General features: G+C 31.1%; 1 non-coding gene across 1 annotated transcript; it reads left to right on the top strand.

Moving 5' to 3' along the window:
- Positions 1 to 11624: 11624 nt before the first annotated feature.
- Positions 11625 to 11731, top strand: LOC128034222 (small nucleolar RNA R71). Its single transcript, XR_008190353.1, has one exon. It is a non-coding gene; the product is annotated as a small nucleolar RNA R71 (small nucleolar RNA).
- The last annotated feature ends 3440 nt before the right edge of the window (positions 11732 to 15171 follow it).

Genomic DNA, 15171 nt, shown 5'->3' with positions numbered 1-15171 from the left:
CTTGAATTGTTTAATCATACTGAATCTTTATCAATTTTGGTAAAATTAATTATTGATGATGGCATAAAATATTCGTGTTAAAATTTTTGTTGGTATCAATTTCACATTTTATCTTTAAAATAATTTTTATTAAAAATCACATTTTTACATTTAATATAATTTTAATTTAAAATACATAGTTACAACAATCATAAGATAATTGAAGTAACTAAGCAAGCAAAGAAGCTAATTTGTATATAAAAGATTAATAAATAAATTATGAGGGGATGAAAGTTAATAACAAATTTAATTACAGCGGGCACTAGTGGCTACAATGACCCAATGTTCTTTTTTTAATTTAACTCGAACAAATATATTCGATTCGATTCTATTCGAATTCCATCTCACTTGATTTGAGAAAATTTCAAATCGAGTTAGGATGATAAAATAAAATTCGTCAACTCGGTTAACTCGAATTTTTTTCATTCGATTCAACTGAACACTCATCCTTACAATACAACGTTTATATAACTTAATTGTTATAAAATTTATATTTCAAAAACTTTTAATTATCCTTGTCTTATACACGTAAGAAGGAATGGAAGTGAAAATTTATAACCTCACTAAACTTAAAATCAACCTCAACTCACAAAGACATACCTAAATATTTTTGGTCTTTAGAGTTGGATGCTAACAAGCTAATTCCCAAAATGCTAAAAGCAAGCACGTAAACTAAGTGGCTTCTTATGATCAAAACAAACTTTCCATGAAATTTCTTTTTTGTCATTGATAAACTCTCACCAATTTCTTTTGTCGTTCATTTTCGTCTAATAAGTGTTAGAAGTGGGGTTATTATTAGTTCAAGTCTCAACAAGTAATGGAGTCCATATTGGTTACTAAATAGAAGTCTACATCACTCGGATTGATCGAATCGTAATTTGATTTTGGAAAAAAAAGATTTAGACCTTACCTTATTCAATTTTGTTCAATTAAATACTGCATTTAAAAAAAAAATCAATGAAAACGACCCTAAAAACATAAAGAAATTAGGCGTCTATGCACACCTAACACATGGGGGTATTGTTGCCGAAATTTGGGCGCCTGATTTGGCTCATGCTCGCCCGCATCCGTTGATAACACAGCTCCCAACTTCATCCACTTTGATGTTGAATTTATTAATTAGAGATATGCAATATACTCTTTCCTTTTTTTCTTATTTTGTCAGTTTTCTGGGAAATCTTCTTCCGTTAGGCCCCATTAAAGCCAATGTTTATGTTTGAAGCCTTGGTGGACATGTCCTTATCTCTTTCAAGTTAATGTCATTAACCTGTTTATGACTTAAATAGTAATTTTATTTATAAAAAGAGAAAGCAAGAGGAAACTTGAGATTAATGTGAATAGTGAAAAAGGGAAATCTTTGTTTTTAATTTTTAAAGGAGAAATGATGATGAAAGCATGAATCCAATGCAGAAAAAGATAGTGATTGGAAGCAACTTTTTTAAATTGGTGGGTATATATGGAAATTTGATTTTTGACCGTTTGTTATTATTAACTTTTTAGGAATAATTGATCAAACAAGTGAAGGGTTTTTAAAATTGAGAAATATGCTATGTATTATATATTTGTATTTTTGTAGATACCAACTATCAACAAATAAGGGAATGAGGATGAGGGATGAGGTTGGTTCACTTATGTGGGGGTGGAGAAGGAGGTTGAAGAAGAGAAGAATGAAAATGACGGGATTGATCTCTTGGATTTATATAGCGGATCATTCATTGTTTTATAGTGACACGTAGTAGGCCATATCAGTAGCTAAACAGACACTGCTAGTTTAGGTAAGTTGGCATTATGGTACATCGATCCTACATGTATCTTAGGTTGTCTTTTTCTGACGTAACAACCTTGTACAATACTATCGTATTAACCGTTAACAATAAATTATAATTAAGAGTTTTAAAGAGTCCACATGAAACATCATAGTGGGTATAACAATCTACTGTATTAACTTACTAAGTGCTAGCAAAATCTATTGTGTGTTTATATGCACACACACTAGCTACATCACATGAAGCGTCCAAAGGAAAGGAATTGTGGGGTATTATGAATATGACTGAGCTATAGCTATCACACTTTATTTTTGCTTTCATAGAACTACATATTGGCTTTTTCCAATTTCCATCAAGGAGTTTCTACACCTCCACGTGTATTTTATATCTCAACTTGTGATCCAAGCCATCCTTAAAATGGACGGAGAAAACGCATGAGAAATTTGTGCTATGTATGTTGTGTGAAAATATGTTTAATATGGATTATTAAAATTTTTAAAATTCTTTTTCATATATTCCGAAGGTCATAATACATAACGATATCAATAAATATTTAAAAGGTTAAAGGAAACTTTTCCAAAAAAAAAAAAAATCAATTAAGTTTTTATATTTTTTTCACTCAATTGAACCTTAAGTTTTAAAATTACAATCAATTAAATCCCTTGATTGTCAAAGTTAGTGGCCAACCATTTAAGAATTAAGAGTAACAACTGTCGTTTTGGGCGTTGTTTTCGCCATTGGCACGTCAGGATTGTGTCACATGGCGAAATCTAGTGTTTTATACTTAAAACTATTAAAAAATCATTAAAAAGATTATAGAAAATCATAAAAATAATTAAAATATTAAAAGTTGCAAAAGAATATGTAAAAATATATAAAAGTGCAAAAAATTATAAAAATATTATAAATGACTAAAATTTATAAAATTTATTATAAATTATACAAAAATTATATAAATTATTAAAAAGTTATATGAATTAAAATATTGTAAAAAATATGGAAAATTTTAACATATAAACAATTATTATAATTATTATAAAAATATAGAAAAGTGAAAAAAAATATAAAATAGAAAATTATATAAAATTACAAACAAGTTATTACAAAATATTCAAAATAACAAAAAGGATAAAACTAAAAAAAAAAATTTACAATTTTATATATAGCCTTGATTGCCAGTTTGTCACTTGCGTTCTTTAATTTGCATCTTAAAACACTCTTCTGACATCGACGATGGATAAAGGGGTACAAGCTTTTGGGAGGTTCACAATAGATGAGCATAACAAATAGCTTTTATGATTAAATGATGGTTAGTGTGCAAATGAAAAGAAAATGATATTTTTAAAATATTTTTTCATGTATTTTTAGTTTGTTTTATAATTTTTATGGTTTTATAATATTTTGTAAATTTTATTAATTTTAATATTTTTTCATAACTTTACTTTTTTACGCAATTCATATAATTTTGAATTTTCATGATTTTTCACATAATTTTTATTTTTTGCACTTTTATATATATATATATTTATAATTTATAATATTTTTTATTTTTATAATATTTTATAATATTCTATAAGTCTTCTATAATTTTAATAAATTTTAAATGATTTTAATTATAAAACACTAGATTTCACCATGTGACAACCTTGGAGTGACAAACACAGCCCCTCAAAACGACAATAGTTAACCTTCAATGGTTGACCGCTAACTTTAACGGTTAAAGGACTTAATTGATTATAATTTTGAAGTTTAAAGACTCAATTAAGTGGAAAAAGTATAGGAGTTTAATTGATTTTACTAGAAAGGTTCAAGGGCTTATATACCTCTTTTGTAATCTCCCCAACTCGGCCTAAATGTTAGACCCGAATTCTGAAGATTACATTAACCACCGAAGTGATCTAGTGAGCTATCGAAGTTTCGAAAACAGTCATCTTAAAACATTTATTTAATTTAGTAGAAAACTTAGTTAAATACTAATTTATTATTCCTCAAAGTTTTAATTATAAATTTAGTAACGGAAAAAGATGGCATTTATTTATGTTTTTAATAAAAATCGGGTCCGTGCATAACTATTTAATAATTAAATATTCTAAAATTAAATTAAATGTAATGCAAGTTGTAAATAAACAAAAAAAAATCAAATCCGAAGTCTCATGTCACAGTTCAAAATAAAATAGTACAAACTCTAAATAATAATAAAATGCAATTAATATATCTAAAATATTTAACAAAATTGAGCTGAGACCCTTCGGATACTGTGCCCACGTTCTAACCTGGTGGGTTATTTGAAAAGATTGAAAATAAAAGAGAGTGAGCTATGAAGCTCAATGTGAGTTCCATCACATGGTAATCAACGCAACTGAATAATATACAAAATCACATCACATATAATAACTCGCAATAACAGATTCGGAATATCGAATTAACATATCAACATCATAAGCATATATATATATACATAAATATATATCATTTTAGAAAATCTCATAATCGTTCGCACATACTTTTGTAAATGCAACATAGTTTCAGATTTTAACGGAAAAGATCCTACCCCACCGCTACACACCATAATAAGAGTTCCCCATAACTCGTCTATCCCTATACACAAAGTTGTGGATAAACCATAAAGTTGCATGTTAACTCGCTGCTAGATGATTCTGAATACACAACATAAATGCATATAAGAACTTCCAGATAATGGATGGGCAAGCCACCAGTGTTGCAGGTTAATACGATGCCAGATGGTTGTGAGTACACAACATAATTGCAGATGAAAGCTGTCATAAGGTATGTGGATAAACCACCAGAGTTGCAGATTAATAATCTGCCAAAACTTCATCCTTTTCAAAGCGTCTCGCCCCATGCAATGCAATATGACATACATATAATAGATTAGAACGAGATTAAAATTATATGCTTATAACAGATCATTGTGACAGCAATAAATTTGCTCAGAATTAATTACTACAATGGCAAAAACATGCTTAGCAGGGATTTGAATTAACGGTACAAATAAGGCATGCTATACGTATAATCACTAGTACAAATACAAGAGACATATACTTGATTCATCGTTCATGCTTACGTATATATAATAATTCATTCAATCATATTATGGAATCTAGCTATATTCAGATTATTAGGGACTCAATTGACTAAAATTAAACGCTAAAAATAGTTCGGGAACCATTTAGGGACTAAACTGCACAAAATATAAAATTCTAAGCAAAAATTGTAAAATCTGAAAACATGGGACACGCGGTTGTGTGACTGGACCGTGTGGAGGGGTTACATTGTCGTGTGGCTAGGTCATATGATAGACTATGGCTATGTGGTATTCGTAAAATAAATCTTCTTTAGGGGAGACACGACCGTGTAGCAGGTGATGATCACTAAACTAACTAAAAATACGACTAAGGCAAGCGCACCTATTGAACAATAGTATAGTTATGGTGAGTAGGGAATATCGTATTCACGAGGATTAAAAGTACTAGTAATTACAGTTTTTCTATTATTTAGCCAACAAATTGGAGTGATTGTTTTTAATCTAAAATTACTAAACTAATCTAACTAAGAACGCAACAGAGAATGAAATAGGAAAATAATCGAAGACAACCAATGATATAGACAATACCCAAGAAAGAATCCACCTAGACTTTACCTATTATTATGAATCTCAATTAAATGATTTATTCACTTATGTCTTGATCCGTAGAAATCCCTAAATTATGTTAATATCTCTTTCGAGAGTAAGAACAACTAACTCTAGGTTGATTAATTGAAATCTCTTTCTAATTAAAACCCCTATTGTTGCATTAACTCGATTTGATGGATTCCCCTATTAGATTTGACTCTAATCCGGTAGATTTATGTCGTCCTATTTTTAGGATTAGATGCAACTTCACTCAATTATGCTAGATCTACTCTTAAATAGGGACTTTTGCTTCACTGAAATAAGCACATTAAACTTGAATTAATATCTCAGAAATATTAAAACAAGAAACAAGCATACATAATTTGAGAACAAGAATCAAATATTTATCGCGTAAATCAGAAATCAAATAATAAGATTCATCATAGGTTTCGTCTTCCCTAGGTATCTAGGGAATTTAATTCATAATCTTGAATGAAAACATCTCAAAGTCAGAATAACCACAAAACATAAAGAAACTCAATAAAATTTCGAAAGAAATTAAATGGAGATCTTCGATCTTGAGGGAGATCTGCTTCTGAGTTGATTTCGATGGCGTTCTTTGAGTGCTTTCTTCGATCTTCTCTAAGTGCCCCTTTAGGTCTTCTTCTAATTGATATTTATAGACTTTAGAATATTTAGAAAGCCTAAAAATTGGGTTTTTCTATGTATTTAGGAAGTAGGGTGCGATATTGACACGGGCTGGCACATGGGCGTGTGGCCAGCTTGTGTGGCCAGCCCGTGTAAAAATGCCCAAGCCGTGTGGATCCTGTAAATAGCTCTATTTGTCCGATTTTGGCTCGTTTTTCGCTCTTTTTTCTCCCAAATACTCTCCTAAGTATAAAGACATGAATTTAAAGGATTAGGAGCATCAAATTCACTAATTTACATAATTAATCATCCAAAAACGCGTCAAGAATGAGATTAAAAATACGTTACCTTTATGACTTATCAAATATCCCCACACTTAAGCTTTTGCTTGTCCTCAAGCAAAATCCTCAACTCACAATTAAAATTAATCTTTTTCAACTAATAATTCTCATCAATGATGTTTCGTCATAATTCAAAAATAATCATACATTGATAATTCAACTAAAAGAGCACTAAAGATTCAAACAATCCAAGTCGAACATTTTGAAAGCATGAAAACATAAGTATTTCCCTTATCTAAGTAATTACCTTTAATTCAAAATCGATAAGAATCGGCATCCTCACTAAAGATTCACTCGAATCACTCAAAGTGTTTAAGGTTTAATAATAAGCACTCAATAGTCAAACATGAAAAATCATTACCATAGGCTTGCATGAAAATCAAATCTCCACTACTATAAAATGATATGATACATAAATCAAAAGGTCTTTAAGAGAATGGGGCTTAGGTTAAGAGTGTGGAGAAAGGCTGAAAAAGTTGGTTAAAATCGAGATCGAATTGATAAATTACCAAACTAGAAAAATAAACAAATGCTTAATAAAAAAAGACAATTACATCAAATGAAAACTATTCAAGAATAAAAACGAGCTTTTTCTCAAAATATGAATTTAACTATTCAAGCTCAATCAACATAGAACTAAATAATGACCAATTTTTATTATTATATTTTTTTTAAATTTTTTTCTCTTTTTTTAGAACAATAAGAAATAGTTCAGCAAATCAAACAAAAGAGCACAATTAGGCAACTAACCAAATCAAATCTTGAAAAAAAAGGAGTCAATAAAATGGGAAAAAGTTTCAACGAAAAAAAAAGTTATGGGTTAATATTAATGGGTAAATCAAGAAACGGTGTGTTAGGCTCAACGGGGTTCACTAAGGGTTAATTATGTAGGTAAGCTTTTTATGGGATAAGTGAGTTAAAACCTAAGTGCCTTTACCATCTCAGTATATCAAATCAAAATGTGTGGTCTCGACATGTATAATTGACGCAAGTTCTAGAATAACAAATCAAATTGACACACTCATAACCAATAATCCTACAAAAAATTATGGTTTTTGATGTTAAACTTGTAAATTTAAAACTTCAAGGTAATACCTCAATTTAGGGAAACAACCTAAAATTTTTAATTCTAAAAATAAACTTATCATGCTTGATTCTCTCATTTCTTAAAGTTTAAAACAACCAATGCACAGATACCTATGAATTTAATCCAAAACACATCAATAAAAATCACAAATCGATAAAAATTCATTCTATTAGAAGTATGAGAAAATTACTTAAACACAAGATATAATTTAGGGATTTTCTAATAATTATATAAATAACCTCCCCACACTTAAGATGTACATTGTCCTCAATGTACAAACATAGATAATCACAGTATAAACAGAATATCATAAGAGAGGGAGAAAACTGAAACTGCCTTAATATTGGATGAAATTGCTAGAATGGTGAAAAGCAGAATTGTAGACAAATCTAGATGTAGTGCATGATTCCGAGCAAACTAATAAGAAAATAAACACAAATAGTGAAGATTAATGGGTTATAACTCGAGTAGAAACAACCATAAAATATCTTTCAAAAAATAATAATTAAAATAAGTTTTAAAAATAAATAAAAAATTAAGCAACTAAAACAAAATTAAAAAGAAAGATAAATAAGAAAGTAAAATAAAAATAAAAACAAAAACAAAAAAAAGTAAACTCAATGATACCAATAAACTTAAAAGTAATTGTAATAATAATAGTAAAAATACTAAAAATAGCAGAAAAATTAAAATAAATTTAAAATCTAAGTATAAGAATAATGAAAAAATAAAATAAAAAATTAAGAAAATAAAATTAAATAATATAAAAAATAATAATAAAATAAAATAAATGGGGTAGCTTGGTTGGGGAAGAAGAAAAAGACAAATTGAGAAAGGAATTCTATACTTAGGGCCACATGGCCATGTGGAGTATTTTCAGCCTGTGTGCAATTAAAAGTTAACCCAGTTTCCACACATCCATGGACACGCCTGTGTGTCCAGGCCGTGTGGTACACACCATCATATGTCAGGCCATGTGCGTTTTCCTTCGCTTCTCCCACGTCCATGTGAGATCCCACATGCCCGTGTGGCTTGGCCGTGTTTCTCACACGACCATGTCTCTTGCCCGTGTAACTCTCTAACTTTGAAAAAATTAGCTCCAACTTTTACACAGCCTAGGACACGTCAGTGTGGGTCACACGGTCATGTCACTAGGCCGTGTGTGTCATTTTAGGCCATGTAACCATAGAATTTTTGAAAATTTAAGTCCCAGTATCCACACGGCTAAGGACACGCCTGTGAGTCCAGGTCATGTGGGTCACACGCCTATGTCGTCAGGCTGTGTAACTCACTGTCAAACCCCTTATAGTGCACACAGCCTGGGACACGCCCGTGTGTCTAGGCCGTGTGGGTCAAAAGCACTGTTTTTTTATTTTAAAATTTTGAAAATTAATTAGTTTTAAAAATAACATGAAATAAAATTAAAAGAATTAGCAGTGTTAACACTCAGGTTGCCTCTTGAGAAGCACTTATTTAAAGTCTAAGCTCGACCTACCTTACATTTGCACAGTCACGATGGTTCGCGGAGTCGAAACTCCTCTTTCTCGTTATCAATTCTATTATCAACATAAGGTTTAAGTCGAGTATTATTTACCTTAAATGTACAATATAGGAAGACATTCAGTACCGTAAATAGATTTGATCCGTTTGCATCAAGCTCTGACGTGACAATTCAAGGATCCGTTTTATCTAGAAGTACCTTGTCTCCAACCTTAAATTATTTCGTTCCATCCACATGCTTATCATGGTGTCTCATTAACTCTTCATTGTGCTTTTTTGGTTTCTCCTTAACATGTGTTCGCCATTCATCTAGTTCATCGATTTGCAACATTCATTCATCATGAGTCGTTCTGTTTCTGTCGCATGGACTGGAACGTGGCTCCATCACGTTTTTTCGAGGGATTTCCTGCAAAGAAGTTTGAGCCACATGGTTACTCATATTAAAAGAATTTGTAATATCATCTCGATCATTAGATGTCTTAACAGAATCACAAGCTTGGAGAGTAATCGTTTCGTCACCTACAAGATGTACTAACTCACCTGTACCAACATCAATAATAGTTCTAGTAATTGCTAAAAAGGGTCTTCCTCAAAATTAAATGTACTTTATTACCCTCATCCATGTCTAAAACAACAAAATCAACAAGGAATATGAATTTATCAATTTTTACAAGAACATATTTAATAATACCCCTAGGAAATCTAGTGGTTCTATCTGCTAATTGAATACTCATCCAAGTTTGTTTTGGTTTCCCAAGACCTAATTGTTTAAACATTTTATGGGACGTGACATTAATACTTTCCCTTAAATCAGCCAAAGCGTTCTTAATATTCAAACTACCAATTAAATAAGGAATAGTAAAACTCCCTGGATCTTTCAATTTGTTGGGTAGTTTATTTTGCAAAATGGCTGAGCAAACTGCATTTAGCTCCACATGCGACGAATCATCTAACTTCCTCTTGCTCGCCAAAAGCTCCTTTAAAAATTAAACGGAATTGGGCATCTGCAAAAGAGCTTCAATAAATGGTAAGTTAATAGGTAAATATTTTAGAAGTTTAAGAAATTTACCAAATTATTCGTTCGTGTGGTCTTTCTTCGTCGCATTAGGATATGATACTCGAGGATTATATTCCTTACCGATCATTTTTTGTTCATTCTGGCTTACCTTGACCTTACCGTTACTTACCACTAGGGGTGTTCTGTCGGTTAACTGACCCGAAATAACATTAACCAAATTAACCGACCTTTTAAAAATTTTAACCGTTAACCGAACTGAAATTTTTTTAGTTACTTCGGTCGGTTAACCGAATTAACCGAAAATTATATATTTTTTATTTTTGGTTAAAAATTAACCGAATTAACTAAATTACTCGAATTAACTGAATTACCCAAATTAATCGAATTATCCGAATTAACCGAATTGAATCACTACATAATTAAAAACATTACATAAGTCTTTGAATTTTATTTTTATTTTTTAAATTATTTGTTTAGACTTTTAGACTTTAGTTTTAGTTTTAGAAATTTGTTTTTATTTATTAAATCATTTGTAATTTTTATGATTGGATTGGGTTGGGTTGGATACTTGGATTGGGTTGGATTTAGGTGAATAGTGGGCCAATTTATATATTATAATTTTATTTATTATTTTTTCGGTTAAATAAAAAAAATTCTATTAACCGGCCGATTTCGAACTGAATTAACCGTTAGCCAAAAAGTCAAAAAATAATTAACCGACCCCCGACCGAAAAACTTGTATACCCCTATCGAAAAATAATTTTTTCGGTTTTACCCGAATTTTGTACACCCCTACTTACCATTGCTTCGATTCTGGTTCAGATTCAACTAACCCTTCTTCATCTCGCACAGTAATTATATGAAGCTGCTCCCTAGGGTTAGTTTCGATATTGCTAGGCAAACTACCTTGTGGTCGTTCTAAGATTAACTTAACAAGTTGGCCTATTTGGTTCTCGAGCCTTTGAATCGGTGCTTGTTAATTTTTAAACCCTAGTTCAATGTTTTGAAAATGAGTTTCTAACACTGAGATAAACTTCGTTAACATCTCCTCAAGGTTCAGCTTATTCTCTTGCTGGTAAAGTTGTTGTTAGAAGCCTGGAGGGGGTTGTGCTATTTGATTTCCTTGACCACCCCAAGAGAAATTGGGATGGTTCTTCCAACCTGCATTATAGGTGTTATTGTAAGGATTAATTTGAGGCCTAGAATTACTACTCATATAGTTGATTTGTTCGTTCTCTATGCTAGGACCATAGGGTAAATATTCTAGATTATTCATTCCTCCTCCATTCGTATCGCACTAGATCACTGGATGTACCTGCGTAGAAACACATAAACCATCAATTTTCTTATTTAAAAGTTCTACCAGATTTGATAACATGGTGACCGCATCTAGGTTAAAAACACCAGCTGCTTTCATCGGCTTAGTCTTCATGACTTGCCACTGATAATTATTCAATGCCATCTCTTCTATAAACTCATACATCTCTTTAGGTGTTTTATTGTTGAGAGTACCACCGCTACTGCATCGATTAACTGTCTAATTAAGGGATTCAAACCGTTGTAAAAGGTTTGAACCTATAGCCATAAATGTAACCCATGGTGAAGGCATCGTCTCAATAAGTCTTTATACCTCTCCCATGTATCATATAGGGTTTCTAAGTCAATTTGAATGAAGAAAGAGATATCATTCCTCAACTTGGCCGTCTTAGCCAGTGGAAAGTACTTCAGTAGGAATTTCTCGGTCATTTGATCCCATATAGTGATAGAACCTTGTGGTATAGAATTCAACCACTGTTTGGCTTGTTCCTCAACGAGAAAGGGAATAACCATAGGCTAATGGCGTCGTCAGAAATGCTATTCATCTTGAAAGTATCACAGACTTCCAGAAAATTAGCCAAATGAGTATTTGGATTTTCATCTTGCAAACCATCGAACTGAACAAATTGTTGTACCATCTGAATAGTGTTCAGCTTCAGTTCGAAATTATTCGTAGTAATGGTGGGTCTCACAATACTCGATTCATCCCCAGTTAGAGTGGGCTTGGCATAATCGTACATAGTACAAGGAACAAGATCTGGATTTGCAGGAACTATAGGAGGTAGCTGATTATTCTAATTATCACCCATCTCCTCAGAAATAATAATAACGTCCTCTTGCTCGTCTACTATACTCTATCAACTCTGCCTTGCTTCTCTATGATTTCTGCGAGCTGTACTTTTAATTTCGCTATCAAACAGTAATGGTCCCGAAGAGTTTCTTCTAGTCATAAACTAAAAGAATCTGCCATAAGCAAATAAAAGAAAAGAAAAATTAGAATGCAAAAATTAAACTAAAAATAAAAAAATAAAGTGCAATAAAAATAAATGGCTAAATTAATAAAAATAAGTGTTCCTAATATTTTAGTCCCCGGCAACGGTGCCAAAAACTTGATGATCACTAAACTAACTATAAATATGACTAAGGCAAGCGCACTTATCGAACAATAGTATAGTTATGATGAGTAGGGAATATCGTATCCACGAGGACTAAAAGTACTAGTAATTACCGTTTTTCTATTATTTAGTTGACAAATTGGAGTGATTGTTTTTAATCTAAAATTACTAAACTAATCTAACTGAGAACGCAACAGAGAATGAAGTAGGAAAATAATCGAAGATAACCAATGATATAAACAATACCCAGGAAAGAATCAGCCTAGACATTACCTATTATTATGAATCTGAATTAAACAATGTATTCACTTATGTCTTGATCAATAGAAATCCCAAAATTATGTTAATATCTCTTTCGAGAGTAAGAATAACTGACTCTAGGTTGATTGATTGGAATCTCTTTCTAATTAAAACCACTATTGTCGCATTAACTCGATCTATGGATTCCCCTATTAGATTTGACTCTAATCTGGTATATTTATGTCGTCCTATTTCTAGGATTGGATGCAACTCTACTCAATTATGCTAGATCTACTCTTAAACAGAGACTTTTGCTCCACTAAAATAAGCACATTAAACTTGAATTAATATCTCAGAAATATTAATACAAGAAATAAGCATACATAATTGAGAACAAGAATCAAGTATTTATCGCGTAAATCAGAAATCAAATAATAAGATTCATCATATGTTTTATCTTCCCTAGGTATCTAAGGAATTTAGTTCATAGTCTTGAATGAAAACATCTCAAAGTCAGAATAACCATAAGACATAAAGAAACTCAATAAAATTTTGAAAGAAATTAAATGGAGATCTTCGATCTTGAGGGAGATCCGCTTCCGAGCTTATTTCGATGGCATTCTTCGAGTGCTTTCTTTGATATTCTCTGAGTTCCCCTTTAGGTCTTCTTCTAATTGGTATTTATAGACTTTAGAATGCTCAGAAAGTTTAAAAATTGGATTTTTTCGTGTATTTAAGAAGCAGGGTGCGATATCGACACGGGCTGGCACATGGGTGTGCGGCCAGTCCGTGTGGAAATGCCTAGGCCGTGTGGATCTTGGAAACAGCTTTATTTGTTCGATTTTGGGTTGTTTTTCGCTTATTTTTCTCTCAAATGCTCTCCTAAGTATGAAGACATGAATTTAAAGGATTAGAGCATCAAATTCACTAATTTACATGATTAATCATTCAGAAATGCATCAAGATCAATGGGATTAAAAATGTGTTACTTTTATGGCTTATCAACAAGCCGTGTGAGAATCAAATTTTCTAGGATTTCAAGGGGAACATGGCCGTGTGGTCCACATGTGTGGCCCACACGCCTATGCGACTGGCCGTGTGGCCCTATCCCAAGGTATGGTTTGCCTCGATTCGCTTGTAATGAAATGCACACCTGTCTCCAAGATCTCGAACATCGTTCCTCATGATTAGGTCTGGTCTGAGGTACCTAAATCGAGTTCTTCAAATGACATTTATGCAAAAATTAATAACAATTTTCAAGGTTTATCAAGATTATCGAGAATTTCAGCAAGATTCGTAAAAGATTCATTAATTTGGATGAAAGGTTAACACTAGATGTAAATACTACAAGAATTTGGGATTAATCACCGGGATTGAACTGAACTTACCAATTCTTGACTAGATTAGAGATGAAATTGACGGGGATTTGCTAAATCGATAGGAATAACTGGTTGAACGGTGATTGATTTCGGATTTGGGATGCAAGAAATAATTTCAGCAACATAAAAAAAATTTGGAAAGGAAACTATAGTTTAATTATAGTTAGGAAAATGGTTAAATACCTAGGGTTTTCAAAATTGGAGGGCTAAAGGGTAAATTTACCCCTTCTGTCGAAAAATAAAATATAAAAATGGAGGAATTGAAGTTCGAACATAATTGAGCTTGGGGGAAGGAAGCATGCTTAATAATTTAGGCTACTACCCATTCTTGTTAAGTCTTTGCTCCATTTAATATTTATTTTAGGGGTGTTTGTCATCCTAATTTACTGAAATGAAAAAGATAAAAAATTTTATATTTTGGGGCGTTACATCTTTAGCCTATTTTTAAAAAAATTTGCAAAACTCAAGTGATATATATTTTGCAATGTCCCAAGTAATATTTATAATATATATAAAAGCACGAGTTTAGAAAAACGTTTGAACCGACGAGAATACACTTTATTTTTCATTATATTACTAAATTAGCATTTTAAGATAATTATAATATTTAATTTAGAATTGTTAGTTAAAATTGAAATAAAATAGAAGTTGGAATAATTATACATTTTAAAATAATTATATTTAATAGAAGTAGTGATAATTACACATTTAAAAATAATTAGAATATAAATTATAATTATTAATTAAAAATTGTGCTAATTTTAAAATAAGGTTATTACTTGAATAGAATTCTAAGCATAAGATATAGGTGGAAAAGGTTGTGATAATTATAATTTACCAAGTATTAGTTATAAAAATTGACGTAAACAAAAGTTGTGCAAATTTAATTTTTTAAAACATTGCACTAACTTTATTGATGTAAAATTTCAATGGAATTCTAAGTATATTGATTATCACTTAATTAATATTGAAGTTAATTATGTTAATTACTTATTATTTTGAATAATGTTGTTTTCATTAATTACATAAAGTAAAATTATATTTGATGTTGAATATGTTAAAAATACTTTAATTATTATTTGAAAGT

Source organism: Gossypium raimondii, chromosome 10 (genome assembly GCF_025698545.1).
Source record: "Gossypium raimondii isolate GPD5lz chromosome 10, ASM2569854v1, whole genome shotgun sequence".
In the NCBI taxonomy this organism is placed as follows: Eukaryota; Viridiplantae; Streptophyta; class Magnoliopsida; order Malvales; family Malvaceae; genus Gossypium; species Gossypium raimondii.
The sequence above is the reverse complement of the archived record's forward strand: the minus strand, read 5'-3'. Positions and strand labels throughout refer to the sequence as shown.